The 12,351-nt window shown below is 37.9% G+C and overlaps 1 long non-coding RNA gene across 1 annotated transcript; it reads left to right on the plus strand.

The window, feature by feature from the left end:
• Nucleotides 1–3,704: 3,704 nt before the first annotated feature.
• LOC141409747 (uncharacterized) lies at nt 3,705–6,420 on the plus strand. Its single transcript, XR_012431776.1, has 2 exons — nt 3,705–3,810; nt 5,203–6,420. It is a non-coding gene; the product is annotated as an uncharacterized lncRNA (long non-coding RNA).
• Nucleotides 6,421–12,351: the final 5,931 nt, after the last annotated feature.

Raw genomic sequence — 12,351 nt, forward strand, 5'->3', positions numbered from 1 at the left:
ACATTCTTCCATAACAGATTTATGACAATGTAATATTTAATGAAGACTAATATTTAGTCAGCTTATTATGAATATTTTAATTCTTTCCATTTTTGTTTTTGTTGTTGTTTTTACAACCATCACACTATCCTGAACACCATTATGACTATATCTTGAATCAGAGACAAGATGATTTTTTTCATTAAATTCCTAGATATAAAAGTTTTTCTCTTTCTTATTTCAACAAATGCTCTGAAATACCATAGCCAAAACCTTATTTTTTTACATCTGTTGTCCTTGAGTTTAATAATTAACTTTTATAAGAAAAGTAATAAGTTTTCATTCTGCCTTAGAGTATAGGTACCAAATAACTGAATATGTGTTTTGGATATAACTAAGGTTCAGATAAAAATAAATAATATGACCATTTTCAAAGGTATGAAACCAGCCAGTTTTCACAACACATGATCAATCGGTTGGCTACAGTGGCTTCTGGGGATTTTTAAGAGATTTAATAAATATTCTAAATAAATCAAGAATAGCATCTTGAGACTTGTACCCTTTAAGGATGGTTGAAGAAACCAGAAGGTAGTGAGAATATGTAATTTGATTGTTCAAATATATGCAAAAGATTGTTCTAATGTGTGAAAAATCTTTCTAAAACCAAGGAATTTTTTAAATTGCTATAATTAAAGTGAGTTTTCAAAGGGATTAGGTGAAAGAATATTTTAACTTGGAGTCTTCAAGTAATTTAATAAAAAGTTGATTTTCTCCCTAAATAATATAGGAAATTGCCTTGTTTCTTAACTATAAAAATTTTCTCAATAAATGGTGCTGGGATAACTGGCTAGTCATATGAAAAATATTGAAACTAGACACCTACCTCTAACCATATACCAAAATTAACTCAAGGTGGAGTAAAGATTTAGATATAAGAACTCAAACTATAAAAATCCTACAAGAAAACTTAGGAAATGCCCTTCTCGGCATAGGTTTTGGCAAAGAATTTAGGGCTAAATCTCTAAAATCAATTGCAACAAAAACGAAAATTGACAAATGGGACCTAATTAAACTAAAGAGCTTCTGCACAGCAGAAGAAATCACCAACAGAGTAAATAGAGAGCCTACAGAATGGGAGAAAATATCTGCAAACTATGCATCTGACAGAGGGCTAATATCCAGAATCTATAAGGAAATTAATGAATTAATAAGCAAAAAATCAAAACACCCAATTAAAAATGGGCAAAGAAAATGAACAGACACTTCTCAAAGGAAGAAAAAAAAGCAGCCAACAAACATTTGAAAAAATGCTCATCACTAATCATCAGAGAAATGCAAATCACAATGAAATATCATCTCACACAAGTTAGAATGGCAATTAGTAACAAATCAGAAAACAACAGATGCTAGTGAGGCTGCATGCTACGAAATACTTCATGCTATTGGTAGAAATGCAAACTAGTTCAGTCACTGTGGAAAGCAGTTTGGAGATCTCTCAAGGAACTTAAAATAGAACTACCAATTGACCTAGCAATCGCATTACTGGGTATAGACCCAAAGGAAAATAATACATTCTGTCAAAGAGATACATGCACTCATATATTCATGCAGCGCTACTCACAATCATAAAAACATGGAATCAATCTAGGTGCCCATTAACAGTGGATTACATAAGAAAATGTGGCACATATACACAATGGAATACTACACAGCCATGAAAAGAATGAAATAATGTCCTTTGCAGCAACATGGATGCAGCTGGAGGTCATTATCCTAAGTAAACTAACACAAGGAGAGAAAACCAAATGCAACATGTTTTCACTTGTAAGTGGAAGCTAAGCATTGAATACACTTGAACATAAAGATGAGAACAATAGACACTAGGGATTCCTAGATGGGGGAGGGAAGGAGGCCGGTGTGGGTTAAAGAACCACCTGTTCTTTACTATACTTACTGCCTGGGTGGTGTGATCATTGGGACTTCAAGCCTCGATGTCATGCAATTTACCCATGTAACAAACCTGTTCATGTACCCTTTATAATAACAGTTGAAATTATTTTAAAAATTCGTATAATGCTTTTTTACCTTTCTCTGTTAAAAGTTCATTTTCCACATATAAGTTAATGGGAGGATTAATAGAAGAAAGGACTCCATTGTTACAAATAGTATCTTCTGGAATATTTTTTAAGTAATCCTATTTGCAAACTAAGAATTGTAAGGATGAGAAAGGTTGACTATATATTAGTGAAACTGAAAAGGTTTAGAGATGGTAACAGATAATTTTAAAAGATTGGTCAGTAACAAATACCAACTAAAATAAAACCCAATATTGTAGGCCTAAATAGGTGTGATTGAAAGTCCATGATAACAAATAAAATTTTTTTTAAGTTTTGTATAATCAACAGACTTTAAAACCCAGCTGGAAAGTGTTTTAAGAGGCATTTAACTACACTGTATTTCAATACAAATAAATAAACTGTGCAAACCATATAGCCTCTGTTTTCCAGTTCAAATTCACACACTTACTAAATATGGGGCACCATAATTAAAACTTTATATGTTTTATATCACTTTATTCTCACAACAGTGCTATAGTGTAGGTACTTTTTTTTTTTTTTTTTTTTTTTGAGATGAAGTGTTGCTCTGTCTCCCAGGCTGGAGTGCAGTGGCGCGATCTTAGCTCACTGCAACCTCTGCCTCCTGGATTCAAGAAATTCTTCAGCCTCAGGTTCCCAAGTAGCTGGGATTACAGGCCCACACCATCATGCCCAGCTAATTTTTTTTTTTTTTTTTTTTTTTTTAGTAGAGACGGGGTTTCACCATGTTGGCCAGGCTGGTCTCAACTCCTGACCTTGTGATCCGCCCGCCTCAGCCTCCTAAAGTGCTGGTATTGCAGGCACGAGCCACCATGCCGGGCTTTCTTATTCTTTTATTACAACAGAAGAAACTGATGCTCAGAGAGTTTGCATGACATGCTCGGAATCACATTGTTACTAAAGTATTCAATCAAAAGCAGACAGGCCATTTCCAGAGCAAAACTTATTCATCTCTTGGAAGAACTAACATTCTTGATTTGTAAAATAATCTACAATTTTATTGAGTGTTCATCAACCCTTTACTATGTAATAATATCTAGTTCTAATGAGTAATAATTAAGGAATTATAAAAGTAAATTTTCAAGTATAGATGAAAGTGACTTGTTTTTAATTTAGGGAAGGGAAAAATGGTGCTATGTAATAGCACTGGAAATCATTAAAACATTATTCAAAGGATATTGCTTCTATTCTCAGTAAGAACTAAAGAAAGTAGAGTTAATCCTACAGTCTGTGAGTTTATTTTTAAATGTGAAAGAGAAATCTTAATTATCAAAATATTCCTCACGTCAATCTTGGTAAGTGATTTACAGTACACCTCAGTGAGCCACTGAGCCAGCACCCAGCTCTTCTGACCATGCCCAGGATGATCTACATTTTGTCATGCTATAATTTGAAGTTGAAATACATGATTTCTCAAGGTGCCCCCATCATGCCCAAATTGTACAATCTATTACTTGCATAAACATACAGAGTATCTGCCAGCTTTAATAAGAGATAGGGAAATACTACACACACACACACACACACACACACACACACAGCTGTTTAGAGTATGGCATCAGGCTGCTCTTCTGTTCCTGTTATCTAGAAATAGCAGAGGGACCTTGGGTGCCCCTGACTGCTCTCAAACGGGCATGCCCAGTAGAGTTGAACTTGGCTGCCACACACAGTGATTCAGCAATTTAACAACAGAGAATATGAGCGAGAGAAGGAAGATTTTTCATATTGGGTTTGGGTAAGGCATATATTTTGTTTTGCACAAATAAGGAGAGATCTAGAGTTGTTAATTTTGTTAGTTATTAGAAAACTCTAATAATTTGTATAACTGGCTGGTTTATGACCAAAAATGCTATTTGCCTAATGAGCATTTAGAATGTGGAAACTGATTTTGTAAGCTTGTACCAGAAATACGATAAAATAAAAAATAAATAAAATGATGATTACAGAAATGTATCTGTATTACATGGCTAAAGATATGGGAAGTTTTTTTCTTGTTATGAGACATGTGTTCTACTTAAATTGAATAGACATCTAGGAGGGACAGATTGGAAATTGTATTAATCTCATTTTACAAAAGAGGAAGGGAAGGAAACAGAACATTAAAGGATTATTTCTCAAGCTGCGTAGCAGGATGCAACATCTGAATGGCATTGCCCCCGAAATCAGCCTATGCCCACCTCAGCCCATTTACACTGCAATAATAAAATACCACAGACTGTGTAATTTATAAACAATAGATATTTATTCCTCACAGTTATAGACACCAGGAAATCCAAGATAGAGGAGCTAGTAAGTTTCGTATCTGATGAGGGCTGCTTTCTGCTTCCAAGATGGCTCCTTGTTGCTGTGTCCTCTGGAGCGGATGAACACTGTCTTCACGGGGCAGGAAGCAGAAGGTGGAAGAGCAAAACGGGGCTGAACTCACTCCCACAATTCCTTTTATAATGGTACTAATCCCATCCAGAAGGCAGAGCTCTCATGGCCTAATCACCTCCATAAAGGCCCAACCTCTTAATTCAGTTACCCTAAGGATTAAGTTTCAACATGAATTTGGGGACACAAACATTGAAACCATAGCAATGCCTCTCTCAACAATAAGTGTTTTATGAAAATGTAGTATCAACTCTTCCTCAAATTGGCAGGTTTAAAAAAGCTAACCTTAACGTGAACTCTATCAATCTTCCTATCAAATAATTACATGTGGGAGTGAATGGCCCCATGAAGAAATGACAGCAAATAACCTTTTCAAAACCAACATTTTTTTTTTTCCAAGAAAACTTTGGCCTACTGTTTGTGGCTGCTTGGATATATGACTTTTTTAGATAAATAAATAGAAAAAAAGAAAAGGTGCAACTCTCCAAGAGGAGATTTGAAATCATTAGTAAAGAGAGAAAAAGACTTTCAAAGCCTAATTCTAAATTCCTGTCTGAGATTCATATGAGCACTTTAGCTCTAGAACAATGTTTCCAGAAACACAATCTATCAATAATGACATTTATAGGTCAATTACTATTACCTGGGGAATTTGGTCTACTCTTATTTTACAGTATATCTGCCAAAAGAAAATCATATATGGCATGTTTTGACTTGGCTCTAGGCTTTCTCAAAGCTTTCATTTCTTTTTCAGCTGCAACTGTGAAACTTACCTGTTACTCTTTGTCCCAGAGCCAGTTCGTCACTAAATCTACGGAGCACTGTGTTTCTTTCTGTGTTCCAGCCTGCCTCCTATTTCAATCTTTGGCACAAATAACAGAGCACTAATAGTGAAGCCACAAAATATTAAGATGAGATTATTTGGGATGGGGCAGGGAGAGGGAAAATACGGAACTTTTTAGAGCCAGGAACAGACCAATCATGTGGAAAACACTTGGCTGTGGAAGGTACTTCCATTCCACCGCTATGATGACAAGCCACTGTCGTCACAGTCGCTAAGAAAACCTGGCCAATAGATTTGGAAGGCCCACTTGGGGCCTCTGTTTCATTATTCATTCACTTATTCCTTTATTCATTTATTCCCCCAGTTACTCATTTGGTAAGCCATTTAAGAAAAAAATTAGTTTGAAAATTATACAAGAGTCCTTCTAAAAATTTAACAAACATTCAAATTACCAGGAAATCCTGTTGAAATGCAGTTTCTCATTCACATTCTGCATTTCCATTAAGTTCTCATGTGATGCAGATGCTGCTCCTCCAAGGGAATGAGAAATTACTTCATTTCATTTTCATTTTTCTTAGATCAGTGGTTTTCAAACTTGTTAGAAAATGCAAACTCTTGGGCCCAACCTAGACCTACTGAATCTTGGAGTGGGATCCAGTAATCCACATATTACCAAGTCCTACAGGTGATTGATGCTTGCTCAAGTTTCAGAACCACCGAGTCTAGACCTATAGCTCCCAAAACCTGGCTACATATTAGAACCCCTTGGGGAGCTCATGGGTTAAGTCATGTTCTGCAAAAAGATATGTTGAAGTCCAAATCCCTGATACCTGTGAATGGGACCTGATTTGAAAATAGACATTTTGTAGATCTAATCAGGTTAAGATGAGGTCATACTGGGTAAGGATGAGCCCCATAGCCAATGACTGTGTCCTTTTAAGAAGAGTGAGATTGGAGGCACGTAGACACAGGGAAGAAGGTCACATGACAAAAAGGCAGAAATTGGAACAATGCAGCTACAGGCCAGATAATTCCAAGGATTGCTGGCAACCACCAGAAGCTAAAAAAGAAGCATGAAACAGGTTATTTTCTACAGCATTCGGAAGGAACATGTTCCTACCAAAACCTTGCTTTCAGAATTCTCACCTCCAGAACTGTAAAAGAATAAATGTCTCCTGTTTTAAACCACCACATTTGTGGTACTTTGTTATGGTAGTCCAGGAAATGAATACAGAGCTTTGAAAACACACGCTCGCGCGCGCGCGCGCGCACACACACACACACACACACACACACACACACACACACACACAACGCCTACTCCCCAACCAACTAAATCAGAATCTCTTGGGGAGGGATCTCTACATGGGAATTTTAAAGTCTCCCTCACGGTCAGGATTCAGATCCACAGCTCCGGACATTTTTAAACATAAATAGACTGTTTGTACTTTATTTTCCAATAAGTCAAAAACACTACAAATAGTGGAATATCAGTGTAAAATTATCCATAAGTTTTATGAGCATCAAAATCAGTAATACAGATAAGAAGTATACTATGTCAGTATTTCTCAGAATTTAGTTAGAAAAACACTGGTATTAGAGTCACCTGTGGTCCACTAATAAAGTGGGTTGCTGGAGTCTATCTCAAACCTGATGACCAGAATCTCATGGGCTGAGGCCTGAGTAAGCACAAGTTATCAAGCTCCCTTGTGGTGACCCTTATGCATACTAAAGTTTGAAAACCAACCGTATAGGGATGATCTAGCAGGTTTGAGCCACTGGGGAGGGTCTTTCTGAAGATAAGAAAACTGAATGAATGTAGGAAGAGAACACACCTGAGCAATGGCAGCAGTAGAAACTGTTGAGAAATGGCTGCTGGGGCAAAGGAGGCTCCTTTCTGGAAGCTGGTGGATGTCAGGCAGGGCTTATGAGAGAGTGTAGAGAGCCCTGAAAGCCAGAGTGACAAAATATGACTGAAGAAACAGCATCAGCATTGTCTGGGAGTTTAGTAGAAATGCAGAATCCTGGGTCTTCCATAGCTCTACTGAGTCAGACACTGGGTTTTATCAAGATCCCCAGGTAATTTGAGTTAAAATTTGAGAAGCACTGCTCCAGTAGCAGTAAGAAACCTGCAGGAAGTTCCTGAGCAACAAAATGATATGATAAAATTATGGAATGGCAAACTTAGCTCAGTGGGGATATTTTAGAGCAAATTGGAAGGCTCACAGAGCTTTCCAACAAAAATTTCTGGATGGAAATTTGGATCCATCCAGTAATGATGGACAGTAATGATGGAACTGTCCAACATCTGTGCTGTTCAATACGGTAGCTGCCAACCACATGTGGCTATTGAGCACTTGTGATGTTGCCAGTGTGATAGAGAAATGAAATATTTTATTTTATCTTAATTGAGTTAAATTGGCATTTAACTAGTCACATGTGGTTAGTGGTTACTGTATCGGACAGCACAGACTCAGAGACTACAGACATAAAGACTGTGGTGGTCAGAGGGTGCTCCCATTGCACCTGTGGGTATGACATTGTTGTAGGCTATCAAATGTTACTTCTCACACCATTTTTTTTTTACCTGTGCCCAGAAAAACATAGGCGATCCAATTTTCTGCTGAATGAATACATGAATACATGAATTAATGATTGTTGACTTTTGCCTCCAATCAACTTTCAATTATAAAGGATCTAATTATCCTGTCTAGTGCTTATCTAGTGGCTTGTGCCTATTGCTGGTTTTTCTTTCATTTCCATTTTTGTTATTTGCATTGCCTGTCTTGTCAATAATATCACTTTCTGAAAGGTCAAGGGACAATAAAACACAAATTGAAAGGGATCTAACTGGTAAAGAAAAGAGACACCATTATTTACCCAAAATTTTTGTTTGGGTTTCTTCAGTCAATTTCAAGTGTCTGGTGCTCCCCAAAGTCATTGTCTTTTTCCTTCACGAATAATTTACCTGGGGATGGAGTGACAGAAAAGATGTGAGTGACATACCCTTGATTATTATTAGTGGTGTTTATGTCGCATCCAATACAAGATTGAGAATGGAAGAACACACGGCTGTGAGCCCCAGCAGGCTATACATCTTGCTGTGTCTTCTTTAACCAATTCTGTTTACCTCCCTTCTTAATCCATGACCTTAATCCATGCCTCTCACCTACTCCATGCTCTGGAAATCAAAACACATCTCTGAGCCTCTTTGAAGTTTTACCTGTATTTCCTATTCAAATTCTACCTCTTGCAACTCTGGGACACCTGAGCTTATTCTCTGACTGTTTCTTTCTCTTTTTACTTTCCACTACTTATGTCTTCCTTCTTCATTATTAGTCATCAGTTTGCTGACTCCTTTCTTCTTGAACCCTCTCCCCAGTTTTTATTAGCATAGGGAGACAAGTTCACTTTCTAGGCAGGCTCTGGCCAGGTGCGAAGATTCTAAGATTCTAAGAGGAATTTTTTCTGAAGCATCAGCATAATTAGATAGATCTCTGACATTGCTATATTAATTTTATTTTCCTGATACCTCAGTTCTTTTTGTAGAGATGGGGCCTCATTATGTCGTCCAGGCTAGTCTCAAATTCGTGATCTCAAGTGATCCTCCTGCCTTGGCCTCCCAAAGGCTGGGATTACAGGCATGAGCCTCCATGTCCAACCATGAAGTTGCTATTTTTAAAGATATTTCATTGAAGACACAGTTTTTATCAATGTATTTATTCAAAAAGTATTATTGGTCATCAAAACACAGCCTCTGCTTTCAAAGAACTCAAAATCTGCTAGGAAGAGAAAGAATACAAAGAAATAACTTTAGTACAGTATTGTTCCTCCAAACTAGAACGATTTGGGCACAAAATCATTCAGAAACAGCAGGGAAAACTTCATCAAAAAGATAACTTTTGACCAGGGTCTTAAGAGGTAAGTAAACATTCTCCAGGTAGATGGGAGTGAGGTATGAAAACAGTGTGTTGTTATCTGAGAAATTCAAGTAATTCCACATGGATGGAACAAAGGGTGTGAGAAATTACCCTTAACTGCTAAATCTGTAGGCAGCAGATAGCTAATAGAATACCTTAAACATGGTGCTAAGGAATTGTGACTTTATCCAATTTGTGATGAGGAGCCAGAGAAGACTTTCAATGAGGATTAATAATTAGATCTTTATGTTTAAATATAGATATGGAGAGGATAATACTGGAGTCAAGAAGATAAGACAATATGTTGCTACAACAGTCTGGGTAAGAGATGATGAGGTCTAAAATTGAGAATAGAGCAATGGGAATGTAGAAAGAAAAATCTGAGGTAATTTAGGGATGATAAAATTGAGTAAATTTCAAATGAGCTTTCCTTTTCTTAAAAAGTAATTTTCTAACAAATTGCTGCACTGACAACACAGAGCTGGAGATCAGATAGGGTGGGATGACCTTGGACTTTGAAATCAGAGAAGCCTGGACTTGAGACCCAAATCCATCACCTCCAAGCTGAGTGACTCACAGCCAGATACTTTACTTAACTCACCCCTTAGTGAACTGGAGGTAATTCCTGCCTTGCAAGATTGTTGGGTTACTTAAATAAAGTTTAAAAAATGCCTAGCACATGTGGGTAGCCAATTAACATTAGCTGCCTTTCTGCCCTCTTTTTCAACTTTAAAATACATGACAGTAAATCCTTTAATGTAAGAAAAAAAAAAGACTTTTTTAAATTGGCAGACTGGGAGTCTAAAATATATATTTTAAAATAAGCAATCACTTTATTTTCCGACAGGATTAGGCCTAGTGTACCACTCTAATAAATTTTTCAAGTGACAGTTATGTTAAATGTAACAAAACTTTAGTGTGTGTGGAGTTGACATATTCTGATCAATGTACTTATTGTTTAAGACATCAGATTCAATAAAGCATTCCAATGCCACTCCCATTGCTGACTGAATTTCTGGTAGTAACTGAAAATCTCCAAAGTGGATATAATTATTTCCAGGCAAATGCTGTGAGAAAGTTGTTCTCCCTCTTCTGAGAATCTTTCAGAAATAATTTTAATCGGGATGTTCAGAGAGTCTAGGGAAATAATAATAATAATTTTGAATCAAATCTGCCCCTATATGTAAAATAAGCAATTGTCAAATACATTAATAGACAGAGACAATCAAAAAGAAAGATGTAGGCTGGGTGTGGTGGCTCAAGCCTGTAACCTCAACATTTTGGGACGCTGAGGTGGGCAGATCACCTGAGGTCGGGAGTTTGAGACCAGCCTGACCAACACGGAGAAACCCATCTCTACTAAAAATACAAAATTAGCTGGGTGTGGTGGTGCATGCTTGTAATCCCAGCTACTCAGTAGGCTGAGGCAGGAGAATTCCTGGAACCCGGGAGGCAGAGGTTGTGGTTAGCCGAGATCGTGCCATGGCACTCCAGCCTGGGCAACAACAGTGAAACTTGAAAGAAGAGAGAAAGAAAGAAGGGATGGAGGGAAGGAGGGAGGGAGGGAGGGACAGAGGGAGGGAGGGACAGAGGAAGGAAGGAAGGAGGGAAGGAAGGAAGGAAGGAAGGAAGGAAGGAAGGAAGGAAGGAAGGAGAAGGAAGGAAGGAAGGAAAGAAGGAAGGAAGGAAGGAAAGAAGGAAGGAAGGAAAGAAGGAAGGAAGGAAAGAAGGAAGGAAGGAAGGAAAGAAGGAAGGAAGGAAAGAAGGAAGGAAGGAAGGAAAGAAGGAAGGAAGGAAGGAAGGAAGGAAGGAAGGAAGGAGGGAAGGAAAGAAAGAAAGGAAGAAAGAAAGAAAGAGAAAGAAAGAGAAAGAAAGAAAAGAGAAAGAAGAAAGAGAAAGAAAGAAGGAAAGAAAGAAAATGAAAGAAAGAGAAAGAAGAAAAAAGAAAGAATGAAAGAGAAAGAAAGAAGAAAAGGAAGGGAAGAAAGGGAAGGAAGGGAAAGAAAGGAAGGAAAGAGAAAAAGAAGGACGGAGGGAGGTAGAGAGGAAGGGAGGAAGAAAGAGGTAGAGCTGAGCATGGTGGTCCAAGTCTGTAGTCCCAGCACTTTGGGAGGCTGAGGCAGGAGGATTGCTTGAGCCAAGTCTGAGACCAGCCTGGGCAACATGGCAAGACACCCTGTCTCTGCAAAAAATAAAGAAAATTAGCCAAGCATGGTGATGCATGCCTGTAGTCCCAGCTACTCAGGAGGCTGAGGTAGGAGAATTACCTGAGTTTGAAGCTACAGCAAGCCGTGATCGAGCCACTGCACATCAGCCTGGGTGACAGAGTGAGACCCTATCCCCTCCACTGCCCACCAAAAAGGAAGATGTAGTAACAATGATTGCTGTAATCCTCATAAAAATCACTTTGATTAAAAATTTCTACACCAGGCCAGTTGTGGTGGCTTACACCTGTAATCCCAGCCCTTTGGGGGGCTGAGGTGGGCAGATCACTTGAGGTCACAAGCTTGAGACCAGCCTGGCCAACATGGTGAAACCCCATCTCTCTAAAAATACAAAAATTAGCCAGTCATGGTGGCACACGCCTGTGGTCCCAGCTACTTGGGAGGCTGAGGCATGAGAATTTCTTGAACCCGGGAGTTGCAGTGAGCCAAGCTCACACCACTGATGCATGCTGGTGCATACCAGCCTGGGCAACAAAGCAAGACTGCCTTAAAAAAAAAAATATATATATATATATATACACACACACACACACACACACACACACACACACACACCAGGCCAACCTGCCAACAAACTATTTAAATTAGAAACGAATAGAAAGATTTTGTTTTCATAATGTTTGTTTAAGTTTTGTACTGTGAAAAATAAAGTAGAGATATCTCTTGAAAGTTAAAATGTAATTCTGTAACTAAATTTTCAGGAAAAAAAACAAAGGCTGAAACAACAACAAATGAAAATCCATCAGAATTTTATATTTTAATGGCCTTACTTATCAGAATCTTATCTTTTAATATAAACATTCACTTGCAAAATAATAAAAATAAGAAAGTTTGGCCTTCAAAGAGACCACTGCCATGTAATCAGAAATTGCCAAACTACATCCAAAGTTTTACCAAAGACTATAACCTGTAGGAATTTTTTAAACATGACTCTAACATTTTTTTATTAACCACTCAGTGCCTGGTACTCTGAT

This window comes from Macaca fascicularis, chromosome 2 (genome assembly GCF_037993035.2).
Source record: "Macaca fascicularis isolate 582-1 chromosome 2, T2T-MFA8v1.1".
Taxonomy (NCBI): domain Eukaryota; kingdom Metazoa; phylum Chordata; class Mammalia; order Primates; family Cercopithecidae; genus Macaca; species Macaca fascicularis.